General features: G+C 33.7%; 1 long non-coding RNA gene across 1 annotated transcript in view; it reads right to left on the bottom strand.

The window, feature by feature from the left end:
* LOC118197111 (uncharacterized) overlaps nt 1-2,858 on the bottom strand; it is a 29,973-nt gene extending 27,115 nt beyond the window's left edge. Inside the window, exon 1 of the long non-coding RNA XR_004759519.2 lies at nt 2,597-2,858. This is a non-coding gene — a long non-coding RNA (uncharacterized LOC118197111). The remainder of the gene's footprint in view (nt 1-2,596) is intronic.
* Between the last annotated feature and the right edge of the window lie 10,095 nt (nt 2,859-12,953).

Below are 12,953 nucleotides of genomic sequence, written 5' to 3'. Positions count from 1 at the left end.
CCTGTTTTTAATTCTCTGGAGTAACTGAGAATCCTTTAATGCTAGCTAGGGCTTTACCACCTAATAACGACTTTAAATAGCAAAATTTGTCAACCTCAGTTAAATTAGAATTGTTATGCACAGAATTCTCAAACTGATTCCAAAAGTCGGTTTAATCCTATAGTATCCGGTGCACACGGGATTTGGCTACGTTTGGCGGCAGTAAAAACGAGACATGAGTAGGGCTAAAGTGCCGAATCGCCCACTTATTTGTTTGGCGCTTTTTACAAGAGTGAGAAGAATTAGTTTTTTGTCAGTTTTCTTTGACTTTTTAAGTGAAAATAGGTCGATGTTTATACATGGATAAAGTCAAGGGAGTGCACAATGCCATTTTGTGCAATTCTGAGATGTTTTTTTAAGTGAAAATAGGTCGATGTGTACATGGATACCGAGTATGTGCAATTCTTAAAAAGGCGCCAAGCAGTACACGATTCTGCACTTTCTCCGATGAGTAGTAAACGAGTCAAAGAATATGTATAGTTATACATAGTATATACTATGTATGTAGTGATAGTATGGAGTGCATAGTATATACATAGACGTTCTTTGGGTCATTTTTGGCAATTTTCAAAATCGCGCCAAGGCTGCACCGTATACTAGGATTTTACCCCAAAATCTAAATATTCTGAAGGCTCTCCATAGAATCGAGGAAGCGAAAGTTTATGGAGTTTAGTTCTTTTTTCTAAATGCAAAGTTTTATTTTCCACGTGATCATTTTCTGGATTTACTGTTTGCTCACCTGACTGATATGGAACTTTTCCAATTGATTTAATTTTATTTTGCAACTTTATTTTTAATTTATTTAATTTTAATTTAATTTTTTTTAAATTTTATTTTGCAACTGGTATTATTTTTTCGTTATATTCATCTACTGTGTTAATTTCATCCTTAATTTTTTGTTCTTTTTTCAACAATTTATAAATGTCACTATTTAGTATCTTTTAATTTCAATTTTACTATTCATCCATTCTCAATATCAATCACATACATCTATGTCGATATACGATTCATTCAAATATTTGTTTATTTTTCTACTAACTTTAAAGTTTGTTCACGATGTGTGTCACGCTTAGTTCGAAGCTTTAACAATTCAGCCATTTGCACAGCTTCTAGTAAAAAATTTTACCCCTCAAACTTTAACAAAAAATTCTAATTCTAGAATTCTAAGAAAACAAATTGTAATTTTCAACAAAAAAATCACACTTCAACCATTAACAAATTCTAATTCTAAGAAAACACAACATTTTCTTACTTGCAAAGACATTCGAACTTCCCAAATATCAATGCAAATATTCAGTAAATGCGAAAACGAAAGTTCTAAATTTTGGGGAAAGTGCGGAATCGGCCACTGCTTGGCGCGTTTTTAAGAATTGCACATACTCGGTATCCATGTACACATCGACCTATTTTCACTTAAAAAAACATCCCAGAATTGCACAAAAAATGGCATTGCGCAATCTCTCGACTTTATGCATGTACACGTCGACTTAGTTTCACTTAAAAAGTCGAAGAAAATTGACAAAAATCCAATTCTTCTTACTCTTGTAAAAAGCGCCAAACAAACGCCAATCAAATATGTAGGCGATTCTACACTTAAACGCAAATTTTTACCAAACAAGATCAACGACATAAACAACTTTACTACTTCAACAATTACAAAGTATTCTATTCAAACAAATTTTCAACTAAACTATTTACTCACGTAAAAAGATCAAGGACATAAACAACTTTACTACTTCAACAATTAAAGTATTCTATTCAAACAAATTTTCAACTGAACTATTTACTCACGTAAAAAGATCAACGACATAAACAACTTTACTATTTCAACAATTACAAAGTATTCTATTCAAACAAATTTTCAACTAAACTATTTACTCACTCTACCATACGATGTTTCTCGGCGACATATGACGAAGTGAAACACCATACGAATGCGAAGTTCGAAAGGCGAAAACAACAATTGACGATTGAAGTGTCTGGTATGCAAATTTAGGAAAATAACACTTCTCTGACTCCAATAGAACCAATATTGGTAAAAGTATAGTTTAGGGTACCCCTTGGCAAAACTTGGCGATTTTTGGCGGTACATGGCAATTTTGTACAATTCTTTGACTCGTTATTTTGGCTTGCGAAGCGGCGATTTTTCCGCCAAAAATCGCCGCTACTCAAAGCCAAAATAACAAGACAAACAATTACACAAACTCGGTATCCATGTACACATAGACTTATTTTCATTTCAAACCCCCCTCCCCGAATTGCACAAAAATGGCATTGCACACTCCTTTGACTTTATCCATGTACACCTCGACCTATTTTCACTTACAAAAAATACCCGAATTGCACAAACTTTCAATGCGCACTCCCTTTACTTTGTTCATGTACACATCGATATATTTTCACTTAAAAAGTCAAAGGAGCACCAAAGTCTACAATATAGGCAAACAAAAAATCCATAATCTCAATAAAATACATTTTAAACCAAACAATAAAATAACATAAAAAAGGAAAAACATGTTATATATTTAAGCACTACCAAAAGCAAATATTCACTTACCCTATTTAGAAGTTCCTTCGTCTTTAGTCTGTGGCACAAATCAAAATATCAATCATACTCAAATGACTTTTTTCAAACCAGGTACTCTTTCTGATCGAAAGCTTCACATAGCGACCATCTGAGCCTTTCTTCCTACAAACCCATTCAAATGGTTTTAACACACACCACAAAAACGCTTACAAAACATCCCATGATTCAAAATTTCCCAGAATCATGCACCCGTACGTCACAATAGAGTTTCCATAACATTCAACTACTCAGGCTACCATAAATGAAACAATAACTTGGCGATAAATCATACAACTTCGCCGTAATACAAGGGGTACCTTAAAGTCTACTCTACTCTATGCTTCTAGATGAATAAACTATATTTTAGGATCTGGCTTCCAAAAAGGAGGAACTTTAACGCTTACCTTGGCGACAGACGCAGTTATTGCTTTAATTTCGGTTTCCTCTTCGTCAGCCATTGTACAATTCGATCACGCTGAGATACACCAGTGAAGTGTCTGGTATGCAAATTTAGAAAAATAACACTTCTCTGACTCCAATAGAACCTATATTTTATTCCTTACGAAGTTACAGATACTTATTTATAAATTTATTTACATTTTGCATGCACGTCGAATCGCGTTAGAAACTTGACGGAACTGAAGCGACACTACAACGATTATTCTTGTACGAATGATATTTTTGTTTCGACGGGTTTGCATCAGTAGTAATTTCATCTCAAACTGGTATACAAAATACATGACGACATATTTCGTTTATATTTAATGAAAACACCAAAATACGTCACAATAATACAAACACATCACAACGGCGAACCGACAGTTACATAAAATAAACACACAGAAAAATTCTTTCGGCGCAACAGCGCCCTTTATACTATGAAAAGTTCTAACAGGCACATTTGTCATAAGCGATAATAACGCCAAAATTTGGTTTATGCACTTTGTTAAAATTATTTTGAAAGTACGAAGAATGAACTTTTTTTCGCTTATGTACACCGAGGTAAAAAAAAAAAAAAAAAAAAAAAGAAAAGAAAAGAAAGGGAAATAGGTTGACATTAATTAAGAAATTCGCGAAGTGGATTATTCTGAAACAAATGTGCCAAGATAATTTTTTTAATTTTTGCATAAATTTCTCACCAAAAAGTGCAAAATTTAATACAAGTAAGTATCTAGGCATAATTCAAGTCGTAGAATCGAAATATGGAAAAAAATTTGGCATGTTATTTCAGAAAATGTCCGATTTTGTGTCAAAATACCTATGTCAGAACAATGCTGTATATAAATCTAATTTATATCCTAAGTCGCGCTTTCGAGACATGAAAACGCAAATTAAATTTCGATTATCGGTTCAGTAGAATGGGAGATATACAACTGTTCTTTTTTTTTTTTTTTTTTTTAGCCAAAAATAGCTCACCCCGTAGAATAATAACAGGACTGTAAGAGCAAAACTATTGTAATGTAAGCATATTACTATCCAGTTTGTATGTACTTGATAAAAATAATATTGTAAAGCAGTTTAAATGATATTGAAAATCCAGTCAATGTGTAAATGAATTAATTACAAGTTTAATTTAATTATCTCAGTAAATGTATTGTAAATATTAATTCAGATAATGCTTAAATGTACACGTAGCTGTCATGATTTTATGTAACTTGTACAAGACAATGATTGTAATCAACATATCTATGCTTATACACAGGCCTTGTATGCCCATGTAATATTTATATGTATATATTTTTTTTTTGGTGTGTGTGTGTGTGTGTGTGTGTGTGTGTGTGTGTATGATGGTACACACTATGCACACGTAGTCCAAGGTCTACAAACTTTGCCTCGAGTCGCAAGCGTTTTTTTCTAAATATTACTGCTCGCAGTAAGTTAAAGAAATCTGAACAAGCAAATCTGTGCAAATAACATTAACATTAACCTTTCTCAGAATTTGTTGAGAAGTTTGACAAAGAAAATGCTAACACCTGCGTTTCACAAATTATTTAAGGGCAAGTTTTCTGAATTCAGATTTCTGTATCTTTTTTGTAGCATATTTCCTGCTTTTCTGCACTGGTCATCAAAATTAAAGGACAATGACAGAAATAAAACGTAACCGATACTTAATGAAAAATTATTAATAGGAATTTCTACAAAAGCATTAGTTAACACAAATAACAATATTTGGCCGTTGATTATTCGTAAAATATTGAAATTAAAACCAAATTCATGGAAATTGGAAACGTTGGAAAAATTAAGTCACCTCTTGTGGAAAATTTTTTCTTTAATATGGTGTATGATTTTATAGACTTTACCAAAGTGTTGATTAAGTCTTGTGGAATTGCACACCAGTCTCCTAAAAGTGCTTTTGGTGCGCTGAAATTCCGCGCCCAAAAGGCATCCCACACATGCTCAATAGGGTACGAATCGGGTGAGTAAGTTTATCAGGACTACTGTTCCTTCTAATCTGTTTGGCGAACATGACGTGCCCTGACTAGACAGTGAGTTTGACAACAGACTATGTCCTATGGAGTGTAGCAAAGATGACAAGATGAGAAGGATTAAATTACCCTTTATTTTCCACGATATTATAGCTGCTCTTGGGGATACAAAAACCAACCACTTGTGGTCTGAACGCAAAAATATAAGAACTACTGACTAACTAAAATTTAAATAAAAGCTAACTTTGAATACTTTACACAAATGACTAAGACTGGCCTTTTAAATTATTACGTATGTAGTACGCAAACTGCTGAAAACTACAATACGTCTATGATTTCGAGAGGAATAAAACCTCAGGCCTTAAAGGCAGACAGCAACTGATGGGAAGCTCGCGTGAAATGTAGTGTCAAGGCGGCTCACTTTCTCTCCGTCTAACTGTGCTTTTGGCAAAAAGGCCACAACTTAAATAATTAAGCGTCAGCAAGTACAATTTGCATAAACAAGTTAACGCGTTTATTCTGGCCGGACGTGGAAAATAAGAGAGGATAGTAAAGTTTTAAAATAAAATAAATGTTAGTAAAACTTAAGATCCTTACAAGGTGGCCAGTCCATTCGAGTGATATCTTCTGCTTGTAAGTATTCTGACACCACATATGCTGGATGAAGCCGAGCATTGTCATCTGTTAGCAAAAACTCTGGGCCAACAGCACCCCTAAACAGTCTAACTTGGGGTTCCAGTACCTCGTCCAAATATCTCCGGAACCTCTTCGATAGATACGCACCTCGGTGCGGCCATTTGTCATGATTACTCTTCAAACCATTAAACCGAGTCGCGGAAGCGGAATATTTCACGGGCAAGGGAAGGCAAGTTGTCTGTTCCTTCCTCTCTCCAGATTAAAAAATCTGATGTGTACACCACATGACTTCCTTGTACGAAATATTAAATTATACGCATTTTTTCTTGTATTTATATTATTTTGCGGCAACAATTTGAAAAGAAATACAGCCGTATATAGCGGAAGACGCAAAATCCCGTTTCGTGACTAACAACGTATTCGGTGTAGCATCCTTTTGGGCTAAGAAAAACTGAACTCGTATGAAGGGACGGGCAATTTACTTCCATGACCTCTCCGAGAATCGAGCCCGGGCATTTCGGTACGGCTGTCATAATCACTAACCCCTTTCCCCCCTGGGCAGTTGGCTCGACGAAATCGTAGACGGAATGTCAGTTCTTGTTTGCTTCGCCGGGATGGGTGTCGGCTTTTGTATAAGACTTGCATTAAGTTCAACAGCTAGAAGGCGTGTGTGTATAGGCGTGTATTTAATTATGGCAAAGCACATTAGGGCTATCTGCCTAAGGGGAGGGATGCCTTCGTGGAGGACTTTCTAAGGGAAACTGGCTCGCATACACGTTACACATGGAAAAAACCACGAAAATACCCATGCAGCCAGCCCGTTCCCGCAATTCGAACCTCGGACCGAACTACCAGTGTTCAGCGACTTTACCGCTCGGCCGCTGGTGGGCCAACAGCTAGAAGGAAAAGGTTCAGATTGACCTTCGCAGGCAGTTTGAAGGGTTTGTCATTGTTAGTAAGACGAAAACTACCACTACGTTCTTGGACGAATCTATTTAAAATTTAGGGAAGCTCGCTCTCTGTACGCAATGAGGGCCCAACCGGTATAGCGGTTAGCATCACTTACTGCTGTGCTGAAGGGCCCGGGTTTGAATCTCGGAGATCGCATGGATGTTTGCAAATGCTTAGTGTCCGTGCGGCATGGGGGCACTATAATTATGCGTCGAGACAAAAGTCTGCTCGAGAGGTTGTTGGTAGGGAAACAGGGGTGGAAGACCCTCGAACCAGTCTCCCCGGGGTGCTCTGCATCAAAATTGGGGGTGGAACTGAGCTAAGTAGCACTGTCAACTATAAAGTGCTCAAGGCTGTTGCCAACGACAATCGTAATCTTTCTCTCCTTGCCACGAGAAATTTCGTGGGCTGACTATAGGTCAGACAAGTGAGCATTAGTCAACAACAACCATGCAATGAGGAAGGGAAAGATGACGAGAATATTTAAAAAAATTTTTAGAACATGGGGCTGAAAGTTAATGGTAAAATTGCACGTGGAAATAAGATATGGGACTTATTTACTGCAGAATAAATACTACTTAAATCTATAATTTGTAAAAAAACAATACCACCCAAGCAGCACCGAAACTTTCAGAGAGCGGGTCCTTAATTCTATGACTGTGTTACGTGCATTTAGAATGTTCTACACGACGTGCTAAAGTGTTGCATGTTGCAATCGTATTCTTAGAACGTACATTTAAACATACAACACTGGTACTTTTGAAAACTTTCCCTGCATGTGCTATAAAGTACTAGTCATGTTACATTTAGAGCTACTAACTAGCTTTCAAGCAACCATCGTCCCATTAGTGACCATCTGAATACCGGTACTTCAATCTACAGTTTCAAGTTAGCCGCATTTAATAATTTTCATTTTATTTCCGGAAACTAGATATATTCGATCATTTTTAGAAAATACGGTCTGTTAAATGTATCAGCGGATAATTAAAAATCATCTTTTATTAGATTTTGTTATTTTTCAAATTAATTTATCTTCTTCATAGCAGATTAAAACAAATGCAATGAACAGCCGTTTTAATGAGGAGTGTTAAAACTAATTCCACGATAAAACGAGAAGACATGCCATACATAAAAGATATTTCCAACTACAATCATGTATTGAATTATCGGCATCAAATAAATTTCGAGAAGGAAATAAATAATAAAAATTATTCTTAAATAAACTTCAGTTTTCAAAAGACAACTTATTCAAGAAATTCTAAAACTCAAAAGAAATACAAAAAGATTTGGAAATTGTTATTACAGAGAAAATAATTATATCAGATCGTCCTTTACCGTCTATAAAAATAGGAAAGAATAAAGTGCGATACAAAGAATTGAAAATAAAGAAGAAAGGGCATTGGAACGAGACAAGGAATAAAAATTTATCCACTCCAATAATTCCGAATAGAAAATCTTTTAAACCTTCCATCTTTCGTCCGCTAATGATTTGTTTAATTACATACTTGCATTTAAGAAAACGGCATTTTGTTTCGAATAAATGCCAATAAGAAGCAAGAACTGTTATTAGAGGCAATAACACACTAGCGCGGACAAAGATGATTACTGAAGGCATTTTAATTACTTCCAAAATTGGTCGCTAGGAGCAGAAGTTTTGTAACGACTTTTCGAGGAAAATTAATTGTCGTTTGCTCTGTAAAATGACAATTAATCGTTGAACGCTAGTGCCATTTATGTTGGCGAAATTGTTTAATAATTTATCGGGACATTTTAATTACAATGTCAGAAAAGTAATTATTTTTACTTTTTGTTTTCTCAGACAGACGTAAATCCGTTCATTTGTAGTTATTGTTGCTGTCCAAGTTCATCTTTTCCTCTAGAACATTAAATAGTTTGTCTAATAAAACATGGCAACGGAAAAAATTTAATGATGTTTTCGTGAGTTCAGTACAAAGAAAAATCTAGCAATTATCGGTAAAAACTCTTTTTTTTTTTTTTTTTTTTTTTTTTTTACATTATGCGAAAAAAAGCTTACGAATTCAAGCTTTTATAATATTGATTACTTTATGCAGTCAGTGCTTTGCTATTTCAGAACATTTTTATAATTACTCAAATTCAACTAATTTCTCATCGGATTCGATTTTAATCATCATTTTATTCTCTTTTTAAAGTTTTAATCGGAGATAAAAGCATAACTGCAGAACAAATAACTTTCTGATTAATAATACTCATTCATTTATCACAGGCATAGAATTTAGATTTTTTTAAAATATTTTATTTAATCTGAATCTCTAGATAGAATTTTCATACTTTTTTTTTATTGCAGTACGATAAAACTGCAAGCTTTGAAAAATATATAAATTTGAGTTTTAGTTTCGACGAACTTTTTTTTGAAAAACTTAATTAATTTCATCAACTGGATTATTTACGTTAATTAACTAATTACTCAATCGATCGAACTTTACTCAGTTTACTTATTTAGTAGCTTTTTAATTAAAGCGAATTAATTGGTAAAACTAAATTATAAAAAGATAAAAGCAGTTCATAGCGTCAAAATCTGTTTCGTTCTTAAATTATCTTTTGTTTATTCTTCTGGATAAAATTTCTTTGTGTAAAATTCTTCTAAAGTAGCAGTTACGGAGCTCAAATTGCGTTGAATCCGGCAGCGGTATTTTTTAATTTTTGAGATCAACCATAAATTCTAGCCGGGGCCCTTAAGAAGGCTCTGGCACTTCTTTTACATAAATGAACCAAAATTTCAATAGAAATTTGATCTCGAAAATTTAATTTTCAATAGTATAATTAAAAATTGATGCTAACTTCTGAATGCATATCCCACTTTCCTTTTTCTCGACGGAGGTCGAGACTTTGAAAGAAAGAAAACATCCGTCATTGTTATGCTGAAAAAAGAATGCTCTTAATTCTATCAGCTTTTTGAAGCAAAACATTACATTCAGAGCTTAGAGGAGGGTTTATACACACTGAAGTACTTTTAAGGACCATTAATGGGGGGGGGGGGAACTGAAAGGCTTCAAATTTTAAATTACGGCCAAAGAGGCTTTTTTTTGACGTTTTGTGCGTGACCTTTATTTATTAAATATCATGTTTTTTGCACTTAAACCATAAAATTCAGTTCAACAGCAATGTCGCAGAATAATTTTAAAATGAGCATATCTTTAGAATTTCAGATACACAGTTCCACACGCTGGAAATAAAAAGTTATTTTTTTCCCCCGTAGATTGTTCGCTTTTAAAGCGTTGAGTTTGTTACTCAAAAATTCGTTAAAGTTTCACAAAATATGAAATTGATAATAAAATAAATTCCAAATTTCAAATTTCGTCTTCCACATGCCCATATTCGTAGGACGATTACGTCATTCAAAATTCGATGGCTCTAGGTACCGTTGTTTTATCACAATGCGAGAAATATACCTACATTGGTGCAGATTTTTCATTATTTAATTTCTTCAAATATAATGCAGGATTGTAATATTTGGTGGCAACAGTTTGAAAAGTGATTCGCCGTTTAGAGTGATTCAACCCAAAATTGCAAAACGAAAACAATAGTCCTTCATGGACAAAGCCCCTTTGGACTAAGAAAGACCCATCTGATCTAAAAACTCAGTAAAAGAAAAAAACTAAAAGAATTATCTACATCCATATTTCACTTTTGCAATTTTGTAAGACTAAAATAAATCTCTCTAATCTCATATACAAAATTTCAATGATCTGAGGTTACTTGTTTTCGACTTATGTGAATAACATACAAGTATATATACATACGTAGGTCCACTGCGGGGGGGGGCAGTTCTATATCTCCCGTTCTACTGGTCCGATTGACGAAATTCAAATTCCGTTTTTCATATCTTGAAAGCGTGACTTAGGATATATATTAGATTTATATATAGCATTATTTTAACATAGGTATTTTGACACAAAATAGGACATTTTCTAAAATAGCATATCATTTTTTTTTCCATATTTCGATTCTATGACTCAAATTATGCCCGGATATTAAATTTCGTAATTTTTGGTGAGAAATTTATGGAGAATTTTAAAAATTTATCTTGGCGATCGTTTTTTCATTTTGCGCCAAGAATAATTCACTTGGCGGAATTCTTAATTTACAGTAACCTACTTACTTTAATTTTTTTCATTGATGCACGAGAGAAAGAATGATCCATCGTTCATTCTTTCAAATAATTTTAACAAAGTGCGTAAACCACGTTTTCTTTATTATCGCTTATATTAAATACACCAAATTTCAAAACGCGCCAAAATGTAAATTCACGTGTATCTTATCTTAACAAATTTTGAATAAAAAAACTCTAATTTTTTTGCGGGTATGCTTAGAAATACACCTACTTTAAGATGATACTAAAAATTTTATAGGTTATAGTACAAAATCTTTTCTCTAAAAGTTTATAAAAAATATTTAAAAATAGAAATTTTTAAAATAAATAATGTGTGAATTATATTTGGATTGAGCCTAAATTTCGAACTCTGAGAAGACGAAATGTAAGTTTAATAAAAAAGGGGGTATTAAACAATATATATCAAAATTCAATTAACAATTAACATTCCTTTACCTGGTATGAAGTAAAATCTTTTTTTAATATTTTTTACTATAATACTTACTTTAGGTGGCTGGCCACATTAGTGGCTACTTTTATAATTAAATCTCATTCATCTTAAAGCAATTTAAACAGAAAATTATTATTTATTTAACTGGCAACAATTTTTTTTTTTTTTTTTTTTTTTCCGTTTATTCTTGCAATCATCACCTGATCCGAATTTAACATTTGGCAACGTGAACAAAAATTTAGCTTGCAAAATCATAAGAATCTTCTCAAAATTTTTTAGTCACACTTTAATTCAAGACTCTAGCTCATAATTAATTCCTGGAAAAATATAATCAAAATATCTAAACGAAAGATCGTTGCTAACATTACGATGCCGTTAAAAAATATTTTTTTCATTCCTTTTATTTCATAAAACTTTTTCGTGTCTCTTTTTTTTTTTTTTTTTCTTTTCTTTTCTTTTTTTTTTTTTTTTAAATACAAACTGCTTATTAATGCTTTCGGATTTAATCATTAATATTTTATTTGAAATTAGCAATTCAATTTATTTTAATCTGCGTTTACAGAGATTCGCCGATGTAGATTGCCAAAGGAAAACTTGTTTTATAAAGCTCAAGTACCTCATTAGTTCAAAATACTGTGTTTTTGCAAAGGCTACCAGCGAAATATTTCAGTTAATTAAGACTTTATTTCTAAAAATGTCTCAATGTCACATTGCATCACTACATAATAAGCCTGATGTATCAAAACAAGCCTAATGGATGATAAAAATCAAGCCTGACTTATTATCAAGTCTGATTTTGAACTGAAGAAAATATCTAGATGTGTGTTATTGATGATATTTCCTGTCAGAATTATTGGGAAAGTTTCAACCTTGTGCGTAAGTTATTTTCCTGTAATACCGTATTTTCTTCCTTATTTTTGGCCTTCGCATTTTAGCACCAGATTCTGAAAATTTAAAAAAATTCGCGTAATTTTTCTCTTCTTAACGCGTTCAAAAAACGAGTTCCCTTAAATTTTAAAACGGATTCATCGACGTAATGATCTCACTAACAAAGGCAACTACCTTCGAACTCCACGCCGAAACTTTTCCTTCTAACTGTTGAACTTTATGCAAGCCTAACAGACGAAACAACTCCGCACGGGGAAGCAAACACGAACTGATAAATACGCCGTTCTAATAATTACGTCTGTAATTTCGCCGAATCGGCTGCACATTGTCTCCCTAATTATTCATGGATAATTTGAGGTTCAAATAGTAGCAGAGACAATAATAAGAACTGGCTAGATTCAAGCTAAAGGGAAGTAGAAATGAAGTTCTTATCAGATATTATAAAATTAATATTACTATGTATTCTTCTTAGCACACAGATTTCTTTTCAATAAATAGTATTGTGATAGTTATAAGTAGTTTATCTGTGACTAATTATCATTTGCTATGTGTTGTGACTTATCTCACTTATCTCACAGCAACATCAGAACAAGCCCACGAAATTCATCGAAGCAAGGAGAGCAAGATTGTGCTTGTCGTGGACAACAGCCTTGAGCACAAGACAGGTGATAGCACGACTTCGCTCAATTCCGCCCCCAATTTTGATGAAGAGCACCCCGAGGGGTGAACAGGTCCGAGGGTCTACCACCCCTCTTCCAACATCACAAGATCTCGAGAGGACTTTTGGCTCGCCGCATATTTAGAGTACCCTCATGCCGCACAGACACTATACATTTCCTCGCATCCATATCTCCTCCGGGATTA

The sequence above is a fragment of the Stegodyphus dumicola genome, chromosome 10 (genome assembly GCF_044657685.1).
Source record: "Stegodyphus dumicola isolate Sdum_Otavi_A_Nest chromosome 10, ASM4465768v1".
In the NCBI taxonomy this organism is placed as follows: Eukaryota; Metazoa; Arthropoda; class Arachnida; order Araneae; family Eresidae; genus Stegodyphus; species Stegodyphus dumicola.
Note: the sequence above shows the minus strand (reverse complement) of the source record. Positions and strands in the feature narration are given on the sequence as shown.